Below are 14,794 nucleotides of genomic sequence, written 5' to 3'. Positions count from 1 at the left end.
TGCCTCCAAGGAAACCCCTGCAGCAGAGGCAGAGGGGCCTGGGCTTCAGAACCCTCCCCTAGCACAGCCCGGGAACCACGTGGGGTTTCCAGAGAATTTAGGAAGTTACCAGTGAGGCTGGCACGGGGAACCCAGGCCCGGGCTCCTGTCGTGGGGTTTGCTGGATGGCCAGATCTCCCAGGGAGCCGAGCGTCCAGAAGGCAGATCTATTTTAAAGTCTGAGTGTTGCTGAGGTTAGACCAAAAAGCTTGGCCTCTCTGGAAGCCATGGCCTTTCTAATCCACACCCACATGGACAGGGTTCAAGAAAAACCCGCTTCCATGGGTGGTCAAAGAGCGAGATTCTGGGACAAGGAGCTGCCTGCCCTCGGGGTGCCTGCCCTGAGGCTGAGACCCACTCAGGGCTGGGGGTGCTTCTCCCTGCTTCCTGCCGCTCCCCGCTACACCCCAGAGCTCTGTCACCGTAGGAGTCTCCCTGAGTCACCTCCCCCCCGCCTGCTTGGTGGCCCTATAGCCTCACAGTTGGGTTTGGTTCAAACCATCAAGCCCTCGGCAAGACCGGGGGTAGTCTTTGAAAGGACCTCTTCCAAGTGCCAGGGTGAACACGGCTGCTTTCACATCCCCAGGGTCTGCGGCCGGGGGTGGCAGACAGCAGGTGCTCCCTGTGTCAGCAGGAGAGGTGTCCATGGAGATGCGGGTGGCCGCTGGGTACGGTGCTGGGCAGCTGGCCCAGACACGGCTCCTCAGAGTCACCTGCTTCCCCCAGGACTGCTGCGTGGTGGAAGAGGCGCCCGCTCCACGCGGCTGCCGGCTGCTAGGGGAGAGTCTCCCGCATGCTCTAGGAGCCCGGAGCTGAGCGGGCTCTGGACAATGAGCCGACTCCTGGTGGGCCTCTCTGACCTCACCTCTCAGCCCCGAGCCGGCCAGCGTCCATGGTGAGCCCCACAGCCTGGCGATGAGCAAAGTCCTAAGCCGGCAGAAGCAGGAGAGGACTCAGGGCAGCCTCTGTCGCTGTCGCTGGATGGACAGGCTCTGGAAAGACAGCCGGCTCACTGGAACCCCTGCTCACTTTCCAGTTTTCTACATTGTTGCGGGGTTGCTGACCCAGTGCAATAAAATGACAAAACAGAGATGTAGAAATGTTAGCACAGGGGGAGAGCATTTTGATTACTGAATTTACAGAAACATAAAGATCATTTCTTTGGAAAACTTACGGACTTTGAAGAAAATATTAGAAATAATAAGATTTTGGTGATGAACATAGCTGGAAATAAACAGAAATCCATTTTCTTGTGTGCTGCTAATACCTGTGTTGGAAATGAAATGGAGGGAAGAAATCCTTGATGAAGGCAGAAGCCCTCTGCAGACCACCTAGGAACAGTTATCAAGAAATGCAGAGCAAAAGTCGAAGAGGAAAACTATAAAAACGTAATAAGGACATAAAAGACGATTTGAATAAATGGAGAAGCATACCATGTTTTCAGGAAGACTCAACATTGTAAAAATGACACTACTTCCCAGATTATTCTTTACGCTAAACATTATCCCAATCCAATTCCAGCAGGATTTTCTTGCGACATAGGCTTTAGAAATGGATAAAACAATGGATGATCCTTAAGTTTGAGGTGCAAAATAAAATGGGAAACTGCTAGAGGACACTATGAACAGGGAGGAGGACTGCTTGGCCCTGCGACGCCACCAACACAGAGCTAACACAGACCTGGGACTGTGCAGAGTCAGAGACCCAGGGGCAGGAGGAAGAACCCCAAAGCACACCCACAGGCAGTTCAGGAAGGCAGCTTCTTACCTCGGTGTGGACATCACTCGCTTTCATGGAGACAGGACCCCTAAGCAGGTATGTGCAGGGGCGGGGGCGCCATGGGGGTGCCACAGACTCCTGGGCTTGAGCTTTGCAGGGAAAAGTGCCGTGGTGGAGCGCCAGCCTCTGCCGTCCGCACACTTGCTGTCCTGACAGGTTGCACGTTGCACTGACTGGTGCACGCTGAAGGCGGGTGGCTTGCTAGCGCACGTGTTTCCAGGGTCTGCAAGGATGGAGCGGTGCATGCTGGTCAAGGGCTTGGTGCAGACTCGGTCTGTGTGGTCGACCGCATGCTTTGGGCTCTGGGAGAACACGTCCAGTTATTGAAAGATGTTCTAAGTCCGGTACCATCAGGATGGGAGCCTGCACACCACGGGAGCCTCGTCGGCTGCTGTGTTCATCAACAGACACGTGCTTTACAAAGACAAAGAAACCAGCGTGAGCCGATGGGCGTCGTTGTCCTGGTTAAGAATCGGAACATCGCATGTTGGAGTTTATCTCTTTCGCTATTATTTGTCAGAATAATGTTACTGAGTTTCTGTCTTAAACTACAGGTACTTGCACTTGCCATGAGATTCTAGGTAACAGCTAATATTTATTTTTATAAATAATTTACTTTATTATAATTAATTTGGGCTGATTATTATATTTGATAAATTGTGTATTAACTTTTTTTTTCCTGAAAGAGGGGCCCTTTTGATCATATTTTTACTTGGGTGTCCTATGGGCTGGAAGCTTCCCAGTCTTCGTAATCTATACCAGAATTAAGTCCAAATGTGTATCAGCTTTAATGCGAAAAATGAGATCTCAGATGAAGTGCTTAGATACATAAATCGTCTTGAGAAGGGGTAAAATTCCTATGCCAAATCATAGAGTGAAATCGTTTTCTAAAAATGGGAGATCTTAGCTGGGGGGAATCATACAAACAGCAAACAAGGAATATTAAGACGAGCAGAAGAGACAAGCAGAGAGACAGCAGAATGACATCAGGAGAACGAAGAACAGGCTGACCCGCAGGCAGAGCCTGGGAGCCCAGGCAGCGTGGACGGCACTGAACTCGGGGCCGACCCACGGCAGTGGAGACAAACACACAGAACAGCGAGCAGAATCACTCCACGGCAGAGAATAAAATCCGCCGGAGGTATCGTTTATGCTTACTATGTGGAAAAAGATAGGAAAATGAGACAATATGTAAAGACAAAATGTGCGAAACATCCCATTGTGTGTTAAACAATGCAACCGCACGCAATGTTGAATGTGAGACGGTAGTGGGCAGTCTCACTGTGAAGGCAGGAGAAACGCATACAAATTATGGAAGAAAATCATGGAAATGTAGTGCGGACTTTACAGATTTTTACATTTTGCTTCCAGGGATCAACATAAGAAATTAATGGAAAATAATCCAAAGACAACTCTGTTATTTATTAAAGGAGAAATTATGTAATAAAATTTATTTGAGAGGCAGAGACAGAGCAAGAGCGCCCGTCAGCTGGTTCACTCCCCGAAGGCCTGTAACAGCCGGGTGTCCAGGTGGACGGCGGGAATCCAGCGGCTGCCCCCAGAGTCTGCGATAGCATCAGGCTGGTCAGGGGCCACAGCCGGGTTTCGAACCCGGGAACTGCAGTGTGGGATGTGGACAGCTCAACCAGCATTTTAACCACTAGGTTAAACCCTGATTCCAGGAAAAAATCTTTTAGACAAAGTTTTGCATGGTAAAGAATTGGCTAGCTAAATTATTAAATATCTATAAAATACTGTATAGCCATTAAAATAACAATGTAGGTTTATTGTTAATATTCAAAAACACCTTCTTGTTTCATTTCATATTTGTTTACAAGCACAAACAACGTAAAAACTGGAATTACATTCATCAAATACTATTAAAGGGCTTTTCCATAACTTCAAATGTATTGGAACAAGCATATATTTATTTTAGAATCAGAAAAAAATCATAAAACTGTGTTTGAAGAAAACATTTTTGTTCAGCTTAATATACAGTCCAAAAAAATAATGATGCGAAAACTAGTGCTGCGAAAGCTCTCTGGTAAGGGTTTGGGCAACAAACCTGCAAGGAGACTGTGGAAACCACCACCACGCAGGAGACAAGCAGGGCTCCGGTGCGGCAGCCACACAGTGAGTGATGCGGTCGAGACGGGAGGTGCTGGGGTGGGCGGTGGGCAGCACCTTGCTGAGAACACGGAGTCATGGCTGAGGGCCCTCCTTCCGCCATCACCTGGGGGTAGGACGGGGCAGGGGCTCTGCACGGACCGGAGCCAGCCCGGATTTCCAGTCTGAGGTCGTCTAAGCACAGTTCCCCGGATGCTCCTCAGGCTGCTGTAGCAGCTGTGGGGTCCGGGGCTGGCCCGTCTCGCCCTGGTCTCTGAAGTTCGGGGGCAGCCGTGGAGCCCCGCGTGTCCAGGGTGAGCAGACTTCGCAGCAGCCGCAGTTCAATGAGCGTGGGGAGAAGGCTGCGGGCCCCTCTCGTGAGAGGACCATCCCGAGGGGTGCAGCACACAGGACCTGTGAGAGCAGCGCCCAGCGCCCCGCCCCAGCGGTGCCACACTCACAGGCCTGCCCTGACTCAGCACCTTCACTCCGTGCTGCCGGGCTCAGGAGAAAGCTGAGTCAGCAGAGCACAGGTGGGGAAGGCTGGAGCTCCCTGGTGCCAGCTGGGCAAGGAGCCCGAGAGAGAGAAGCCCACGGGAGGCCGACGAACAGAGTAGGGAGTTTCCGGCACCCGCGGCTGTGGCCTTCAAGTGGGACCTGTTTTGTCCCAATTTTCCATCTGCTCAGTGCCGGGAGGCCATGGAGACGAACTGGGACTGGTTGGTACTGGCCACCTGCAGCCACTGGAAAACACAGAACACACAGATTCTGTTTTCTTTCGCATCTTTATAGTATTTCTTTCTTTTTCTTTCTTTTTTTTTTTGACAGGCAGAGTGGACAGTGAGAGAGAGAGAGAGAGACAGAGAGAAAGGTCTTCCTTTGCCATTGGTTCACCCTCCAATGGCCGGCACGGCTGGCGCGCCGCGGCTGGCGCACCGCGCTGATCCGATGGCAGGAGCCAGGTGCTTCTCCTGGTCTCCCATGGGGTGCAGGGCCCAAGCACCTGGGCATCTTCCACTGACTTCCCGGGCCACAGCAGAGAGCTGGCCTGGAAGAGGGGCAACCGGGACAGAATCTGGCGCCCCAACCGGGACTAGAACCCGGTGTGCTGGCGCTGCAAGGCAGAGGATTAGCCTAGTGAGCTGCAGCACCAGCGCATCTTTATAGTATTTCACTGCTTATGGTCATCATAGGTCATTTTTTTAATTTTGGAAGAAAAATGGATTAAGAAAAATGAATTAAATGCAATGAAGGCGGCGAGCCACGTGATAGCACAGAGAATGTATGGTGAAAAGAAGACCGAGACAGGCAGAACTGGAATGTGCTATGTCACCCGAGCACAGCCGTCGAACAAGGCTGTGCGGTCTGTGACGTGAGACAGGCATTCCACAGACAGAAGACACATGACACAAGTGCGTTTAAAGACACGGATGTGTACATCAGCGACCCAGTGCTTGTTCATAAAACACAACAAAGCAGTAGCAAATACTTCCGAGGAGGAGAGAGAGCGGGGCTACTTAGGCGTCTGCATTCCTGGGTGGTGTTGAGGTCAGTGGGTCAAGCTGGACTCAGGCGGTTCCCAGTTCCTGTGGGAGAGCCTGACTTGAGTCCCTGCTCCTCCACTTCTGATCCAGCGTCCTGTAAATGCACCCCGGGGTGCAGCGGATGATGGCGCCAGTACTCCGGCTCCTGCCACCTGGAAGGAGTTTCTAACTCCTGACTTCAGCCTGGCCCAGCCCTGCCTGTGGCAGTTATTTGGGAAGTGAATCAGACCTCTCTCCCTCCCTCTCTCCCTCTCTCTCCCTCTCTCCCTCCCTCTTTCCCTCTCTCCCTCCCTCCCTCTCTCCCTCTTTCCCTCTCTCCCTCTCTCCCTCTCTCTCTCTCCCTCTCTCCCTCTCCCTCTCTCTCCCTCTCTCTCTCCCTCTCTCTCTCTCCCTCTCTCCCTCTCTCTCTCCCTCTCTCCCTCTCTCTCTCCCTCTCTCCCTCTCTCTCTCCCTCTCCCCCTCTCTCCCTCTCTCTCTCCCTCTCTCTCTCTCCCTCTCTCCCTCTCTCTCTCCCTCTCTCCCTCTCTCTCTCCCTCTCTCCCTCTCTCTCTCCCTCTCCCCCCCTTTCTCCCTCCCTCTCTCCCTCTCTCTCTCTCTCTCTCTCCCTCTCTCCCTCTCTCCCTCTCTCTCTCCCTCTCTCCCTCTCTCTCTCCCTCTCTCCCTCTTTCCCTCTTTCCCTCTCCCCTCCTCTTTCCCTCTCTCCCCCTCTCCCTCCCCCATTGCCCCTCTCTGTTGTTCTGTCTTTCCAATAAATAAATAAATAAATAAAAACTTTTTTCATTATCTTCCAAATTTTCTTGACTAAACAAAAGCATCTTCATGTTTTTTAATTACTAAAATATCACCTGGTTCTAAGCCAACCTTGCAGCCTCTGGAGAAAGCAGGGCCGGGAGTAAGCGTTACACAAGCCAGGAGGGGGCACTCGGACAAGTTCTGCCTGTGGGACGTCCCCCAGCTCTGGACGCCTCAAGGTGCCATCGTCATGGATAAAAGGAGGTTGACTTTTTAAGACAAACCAAAGTGACAGAACAACCCAAGCAAGTGGGAGACGAAACCGAGTCCTACACAAGACGTGGTTGGGATAATTAGGAAAGTGTGAGTTTAGCCTGCGTATCAGACCACCCAGTCATGTGCGTTCATTGTGATGTGCATGGTGGGCATGTAAAGCACACCCCTTGCTCTTGGGAACTTTAAGGTGAAGTTTTATAAACTAAGCATCATGTGGCTTCCAGCTTTCAAACCGCACAGGACAAGTAAGTGCAGGGAGAAATACGGGAAAAGATTGGTAAATGTGTATAGGTGTGTACTGTATTATCTAATTTCTCATATTTGAAAAATTGTACAACTTGGGGAATATTTACACTGAAGTGTGCTTGTGTGTGAACGTACGCGTGTATATGTGAGTGCAGGTGCATGGTCATGTCTGTGTATGACTCTATGTGTCTGTGAGTATGTGCACACATCTGTGTGTGTGTGTGCCTGCACAGCTCCTCGTCATTCCGGCTCTCAAGGTCATTGCAGAAGCACGGGCTCCCTGAAGCCAGGGCACGGAGTGACTGGATTAGGTGGGGAAGCCGAGGGCTGGGATCCTGTGAATGAGCTCCTCATTGACCTCACTGATTTCAACGCCTCTGCTTCCTACAGTGCAAACCACGGAGGTCGAGGGCTTGCTGGAAGCCACAGAGCTACGAGAACCCTGCAGTAAGGAGTCCGTGTTCAGGACTAACGCACGGGGCTGGGAGTAGGACGAGATATTCAGGTGGAGGAGTACAGGGCGCAAGGCACACAACGTGCGCTGTAACTTGAGCGTATGATTGCACAGTGTCTAACGTATAGTCCCAGCACTATATCCACACACCGTGAAGCCCGTTTCTTACCGCGGGCCATTCGGTGGTTTCTAGTGTGTTTACCAACTTGTGCAAACATCACCATGTTCTAATTCTGGAACATTTTCCTCAGCCTCAAAAACACCCCAAGCCACTTGCCACCATCGCTCCCCCACCCCAGACACCGCTAATCCCCTTCCCATGCCTTTGGGTTCCTTCTGCACATCGCGAACGAGCGGAATCATACAGCTGGAGACGTTTCGTTTCTGGCTTCTCTCCGAGGCGTGTCTTCCCGGGTCACGCACGCTGTGTGCATGCTAGTTTTTCATTCCTTCTCATGGCTGAGCAAAGCACGTGGTACGTATCTCCTCGGCAGCTGATGGACGCTGGGGCCGTTTCCAGGTTTTGACCAACGTGGAGCGACGCTGCTCTGCAGGTTTGTGAAGGTTCCGTGTTTGCGTTTGAGTCGCTAGGGTAAACATGCAGGAGCAGAATTTCTGAGGCATGCGAAGGATGGGCAGATTTCTCCAGTGTGGCTGCGGTGACAGAATTTTCTATTTTATGTGCCTAGCGGTAAGGTGCAAGGGCTCTGTTCTCACATGTTCTCACCACCACTTGCTATGTTCTGCCCTTTGATTACAGCCATTCTGGCGTGTGCAACATGGTTTCTATCTGAATTCCCTTAATGACAAACGAATGAGACACCCGTTTATCTTCTTGTTGGCTATTTTTTATACTCGTTAGCGAAATATCTATTCAAACCTTTCTGAATTGGGTTATTCGTGATTTGGTTGTTGAGTTGACATAGTTCTTCCTGAATTCAAGATATGAGACCCCTATACGTGAATTGTCAAGTTTTCCTCCCATCTCGCAGGCGGTCTTTTCATTTTCTTGGTAGTCTCCCCTGAAGCACAGAAGTTTTTAGTGAAGTCGAATGTATATATTTTTTCCTGGTGTTTGTGCTTTAGGTGTCATAGCTAAGAAATCATTGCCTAATCCACGGTCGCAGCATCTTACCTGTGTTTGCATCTAAGAGCTCTATACCTTAGCTCCTTTCTTGATGGAGTTTGTTCTGCGTATGGTGTGACAGGGGTTGGAACTCATCCTTCACAGTTGGAAGTCCCTTTGTCACATCACTTGTTGAAATGACCATTCACTCACCATTGGACCATCTTGGCACTTCCATTGAAAATTCAATCAACCACAAATGCCTGGGCCCATTTCTGGACTTGAGATTCCATTCCGCTGCTTCTGTGTCTACACTTCCAGCCGTAACGCCTTGCCTTGATAACTTGCCATGTTTTAAGCTTTGAATGGCAAAGTGCGATTCCTCCAAACTTTTTCCCTCAAGATTGTTTTGATTAGTCTGAGTCCCTTGCACGTTCATCAATTTCTGCCAGAAATCCAGCTGAGATTTTGATAGGGATTGCATTGATTCTGCAGATCAACTGGGCAACATTGATATTTTAACAATATTAAATTTTCAAATCCATCACCACGTAATGCTTTTCCATTTATTTAGGTCTTCTTCAATACCTTTCAGTGAGTTTTGTAGTTTATGATGTATAAATCTTCCATCTCTGTAAAATTCATGTCTAATATTTTATTTCTTTTGGTGCTGATGTAAATAGACTCATTTTTTTGTTTTAGCTTACTTATAATTAATATGATACAAAAAATAAAGATAAAACATGATTGGCATACAATATTAAATACCATGATATTTGATAGTTTTACCCAAATTTTGCATTTTGAAGCTTTGCTGAATTTGTTGATTAGCTCTGATACTTGTCTGTGCATCCCTTAAGCTCTTCTCCACGCAAGATGGCCACACGTTAAAACGGCAGTCATTCTACCTGTTCCATTCCAAAGTGCAGCCTTTGATTTCTATCGCATGCCTGAGGTCCTGAGCTAGGACCTTCAGCAAAACGTTGACCAAGAGCCGGGCGGGGAGCACCCTGGCCTCGTTTCTGACCGTAGGGAAGGATTTCACTCTTTCAAGTGAGGCGTTTTCAATTTCCCACTGCCGGGCGCTACCTGGCACTGCCACCTGCTCCGCGAGTTTATTACACTGACCTGTTGGTCGGACCCGGGCCAGGAGGCCCACACACCCTCTCCCACGGGAAAGGGCTGTCCTAGAATCACCCCTCCTGCAGGATTTAACCACGTGTTCTTGTCCTGGGTGACTGTGGAGGACAGCCCCTTGCTTGGGGCGTCTCCACTTCTCAGGGCCTTTGGTCCTCATGTGGTCCCCGTGGCAGAGCTGATACAGAGTACTTTGGGGAGCAGCAGAGCAAGGAAGCCCCGGCCGGCAAGAGCCTCCTGGAGGCGCGGTCCACTTTCTGTGGATGTGGAATGGTGGATGCTTGCCCAGGTCCTCTGGATGAGCTACTGGCTGTGGCTGAGTGATTTCTCTTCCCTGTGATACGATCAACCGGCCTCACGTGGCCGGCCGGGTAGGCGTGCGCAGTGCGGCTTTCTCCCCGGACGCTGGAATTAGAATTTCTCTGAACTTTCCCACATCACAGGAGAGAGGTCTTTCACTTTATTCTCCAGCCATTTTAAAAGGTCAAACTCACTCCCACTTCCTGGGTTGTCCAAACAGAGGTGAGGGGAAGGGGCCGGGTTTGTCCTTGGACCCCCTCTGCCCACCTCTGCCCTGCCAGCTGGGCGTGGGCGCACACTCGAGCAGCACAGCCCGGCTCATCACCCACTGCAGGGTCTGCGCCTTCCCCACGCTGCACGGCCGCTGGGCCCCGGCTGCCGGAATTAAATGCGCGATCTCCAGGACCCAACCCATTGTCTCCGAGCTGTCCATCTGCCAACAGCACCTGTTCCGTCATTTCTCTCTCTCTTGTCTGAGTTCCCCCGGAGAAAGCCCCGGTCCCTGGAGACACAGCTCACCGGCCTGAGGGACGGGCAAGGCGTGCAGACACCTGTGGGCCCGGGAGGAGGCGAGGCCCGGAGGCCCCGCGCATGGCTTCCGTCTTCTAGTTGCGGGCCAGGAGCAAACTTCCTATGTGCTTCTTTTTAAAGTGCAACAATGTAAAGGTCACAGAGGAGGAGATGAAATTCGGAGTTGTAATAAGGGAGGAGAAATAAAAAATAATGACAGAAATAAATTGTCATAAGAGGGGATACAGTTATGATTTATTGTGATATTCTACAAATTTGGAGGTGATTAAAAGCCACCTAAAATTCACATTAACAAGTCACATAAAAATGGAATTAAACTAGTGGGCATAATGTGGCAGGGGATAAAGAAAAATCATGGCAGAAATAAATTGATGGAGGAGTGATACGGCGTGAGTTGTGCGCGTCTCGCCGCCCTGACAGCAGCCTAGCGTTTTAATTTCAGAGTTGTGGTTGAGTTTTTGGAGTTCATTAAAGGCCCACATTAAGAATCTCATAAAAGTGAGAAGGAATTAGTGACCATAATGTGGCAGAGGAAATAAAGAAACAATAACGACAGAAATAAATTGACAGAAGAATGATACACTTACTGCCTCGCCGTGACATCCTCCATTAACAGGCCGCTGCAAGCCGGAACAAATGTCATTCATATTTTAGCCAAAGTATACCACTAATTAGGCCAGCTCTCTGCGCTGGAATTAGATTTGAGATCCCTCACCTTTAGAGGAATCACTGGAATTCTAAAGAAAAGAGCTGGTGACAGAAAAAAAGCCCTCTCTACTTGGGCTTTCCTAATGAGATAAAATTCCTCCTTCTCCCCATTTCGCAGCTATAATTGCTGATTATGTTGTTACACAGCGAGGCTCTCTGCACTCTCCTCCCATCACGATGATCTACTCTGGCATTTCAGGAAGCTTCAAACGCGGGCTGGAGTGGTTGGAGTCTAATTTAGCACTCATTTAGGCTGCAGGTACCACACAAGGTAAACACTGCATTGTTATAATTAATTACCCCTTAGGCCTCACCAGGCCATCTCTGTTCCAGCTGACCCTTGTAATAATAAGGCTTGCGGGCATATTGTATTTCTTTTGACAGATTAATTAGAAATTCAGCCGTGGAGGTACAAAGCAACTCGGTCATGAATATTTAAATGGTCTGACACACAGAATCATGAAAGGCCTGCTACACGACATGACGGACGGGGGATATTAGGCAAGTGACTCTAATCAATAATCTCTTGATCTCTTACATATTAATACACTGCCTGCTGTTATTAAGCTCCGTAATAAGGAAGGGGAGAGAAAGTTAGTGTAGCTCTGCTGTAGGCCCGCGCCAGGCCCCCAGTGATTCCGCTAACTGACTGAGAAAATGCACAGAGGAGCCAGCCGCTGCCTCTTCAATCTAATCCAATCTTAAGGAATGGCAGCTCTGAGTAGCACCGACTGGATAATTATTGGCGCTGACAAGGTGAGGGCGTTTGCAGGCAAATGAGCTCCGAAGCAGCCCCGGTCCCCAGACCACCCAGAGCAGGGCACGCCGAACACCAGCCCGCGCGCGTGTTCCGCCTTGTCGGGGCGGCGGGGGACCGTGCCCGGCCCCGGGGCCGAGGGGCGGCGGCCGGGCGGGGAGGGCCGGGGGCGGCGGGGCCGCTGTCGGGGCGGCTCCGACACCGCGTCGGCGACGAGCTCGGCGCGGCTCCTGGCTCCTCTCTCCCAACACCAAGGCCACCGACTGAATTAAGTAGCGAGGCGGCTGCATATCATCTAAATTCATTACGGGTGGCGCCGTGCCTCCCAGCCCACAGCCCGCAGCCTGCTCCGCCGCTGGGGACGCCCCCACCTCGGCCCACGTGGGCCCGTGCTGGCCGCTAATGAGCCCCGGGGACCGGGCAGGGGTCCTGCTGGGGGCGAGACTGCGCCTTGGCGGGGTGGCCGGCTCACCCAAAGGCTCTGGTCCCTGGAACCTCAGACCGTGGGGACCCCAGGGAACCTGCCCACCTCCCGGCCTTGACTGGCAGCGCCCTGGGGAGCCCCCTGCAGAACGGGGGACTAGGAGCCCTGTGTCTCCTGGGGACAGAACCTTCTCCTGGGCTGGGGGCCACAGCCCACCCAATGAGGGCTCTTGCAGGCTGCCAGGCTCAGAGTCCCCAGCCAGCGCTGTGGGAGACCGGGGAGGCTGTAGTCACTCCCAGAGCTCCCAGGCCGTGTCCAGGCTCTGGTCAGAGGTGCTGGCTGGCCAGGTTTTCACGGTCCAAGACTTTAAATGCCCCGGGAGCCACAGGGACAGAAGTGCTGTTTGTGGGGGTCAGCGCACTGAGGCGGGGAGCTGCTTCATTTCAGTGTCTCTCCCTCCCTGGTTCCCCACCATGAGGGCAGGTGGATGAGCAGGGGGAGGGAGTGACCAGGGGGCAACAGGGTACACGGCTTAGCTCAGACACAGGCTCCCCAGGGAGCTTCCATTCATGGTGGGACCCCCAGGGCCACACCGGTGTCCAGCACCCACCAAGAGTGGCTCAGAAGCCTCAGGGGACTCAGCCTGGGGGTGGGGGGAGCTAGGCCCTTAGTGTAGACAGTTGTTCCTTCCTACCAGGAAGAACCCACCCAAGACGGAGCCTCAGAGGGTCTGGGGCCGCCCTGCCTGGGCGTGCCCGGCCCTGCTGCACACATCTGGTCATCTGCAGACTGGGCAGGGTCATCCTCAGAGACACCAGGCTGGCCAGGAGGGGACAGGGTGAGGGGACAGAGGACTCAGACCAGATAAGGGCACACGGGGAACCCTGCTGCCCACACGGTGCTCCAGGAGCTCCCCTCCCAGCCCGTGCCCATCGGGCCCCATGGCTGAACTGCAGGCCTACTTGGGGGCCCTCTTCTGGGACCCCTCAGGAGGAACGGGGTCCCTGGAGTGTCCATCCCTCAGCTGCCTTCTCCCAGCATGCTCTGGGCTCAGGTATGAGAGTAGAGTGAGCATCTTTTCTGGCCGTCTCTCTCCTCTTCTTGAGCACCCACAAAGTGCAGGTGCCGGCCAAGAGCAACAAATCTTCTGCTTCCTCCAGGGCCCTGACTGAACCCAGGGAGGCACCTGCAGAGAACCAGGGACGACAGCAGACGCTGCCCTGCCCGGGGCCACCCCTGGCTGGACACTGGCTGTGGGGCTCACCTGTGCACACGGCAGGGCGGGGCCCTGGCTTTTCTTCAAGTGCATTGTAGAATTCTTTCCTAACCGGGAAAACGCAGCCACCTGCAGCCCAGGCCCCGTGCAGAGGTGGGAGGCACTGGTCAAGAACTGGCCCTCTGGGCATCTGGGGGTCCCCGAGCACGGTCTGGGACGAGGAGCTGGGAAAGGCAGACGTGAGCTGCGTGAGGAGCACACGGCGGGGTCCGGCTGGTGGTCCTGCCAGGGCGGAGCTCAGGCCACAGCCTGGGAGGCTGAGTTCACAGGTGTGGGGACAGCCAGGAAACGCGAGCCTAAGAAGAGGGGCGTGGCAGAACACCTGCAGCTCTCTCCATCCCGGGCTGCCCACCTTTCCGTGTGTCCCAACTCTGGAAGGTGTGACGTGCCCGAGACAGAGTCTTGTTTGCTTGCATGACCCTCTGCCCTGTTGTATTTCGTGGCAGATGAAGGTTCCTGTCTGCGTCGGCCTGCTGCGGGCCGTCGGGCGAACAGAACGCAGCACCAATGGGGCGACCATGGGCCCCAGGAATCTGTGGACCCCCTGGGAGGGCTTGGCTGTCCAGCAGGAGCCCCCTCCTGTGAGTGTGGGGAAGGGGGCACGCTGGCCCTGGTGACACGAGCGTCCTTCTCAAGACTTGTGGTCTTCATCCTCAGGGGGCTTCCAGGCCAGCAGGGACTTCATGCTCTCCAGGGGGCTCTGTAATTGGGGACCACCCTGCACAGCACACAGGAGTCCCGGCGCCTCTCAGAAGACATGGCCCACAAGAAGTCGGCCGAGAGAAATGCCTGGGCCAGTGTGGCCACAGTGTGACACTTGCAAGCCACTCGAGTGCCAGTGCCATAGTCTGCCCCCTGCCCCAGGCATAGTGGGGACACTGGCGTTTGCCACCCCGTTTGCTGTGAGCACTACAGGACACAACCTCTCACAGGCGGCCTGCGCGACAACGCTCTCTGCTGCCTGCTGTCTTCAGGAGTCAGCCGAGGGGCACCTGGTTCACCTGCTCCTCCAGGCGCTGTGAGCATTCCCGCTCAGCCACGCCCTCTGATGTCACCCGCCTTCCACGGCTTTGTGTTTGAACTTGGCCTGTGTGGTGCCGTGGGTGCAGGTCTGCATCCACCCACCTTCCCGCCTCCTCTCCGCCTCTGCCTCATCCACAGGGCACCAGGGGCCCGGGACGGCCAGGGTGGGTCCTCACCCCTGGTCACCGCCCAGTGCCTCACTGAGGGGCTGGGCGTCGCCAAATGCCGACCGCTGGGAGAGGCCGGCTCCTTGGCTGCAGCGTGGACTTTTGGGAGAGCCCACCCCGTCCTGGAGCTAACAAGGGAATAGCTAATTAAGAATAAAGACAAACAATCCAGGGTGACCACCAGTGAGACCCTCAAGTGCAGAAGTGGTGAGGGTCGTCTACTGCCGAG

Source organism: Oryctolagus cuniculus, chromosome 15 (genome assembly GCF_964237555.1).
Source record: "Oryctolagus cuniculus chromosome 15, mOryCun1.1, whole genome shotgun sequence".
NCBI classification, from domain to species: domain Eukaryota; kingdom Metazoa; phylum Chordata; class Mammalia; order Lagomorpha; family Leporidae; genus Oryctolagus; species Oryctolagus cuniculus.
Note: the sequence above shows the minus strand (reverse complement) of the source record.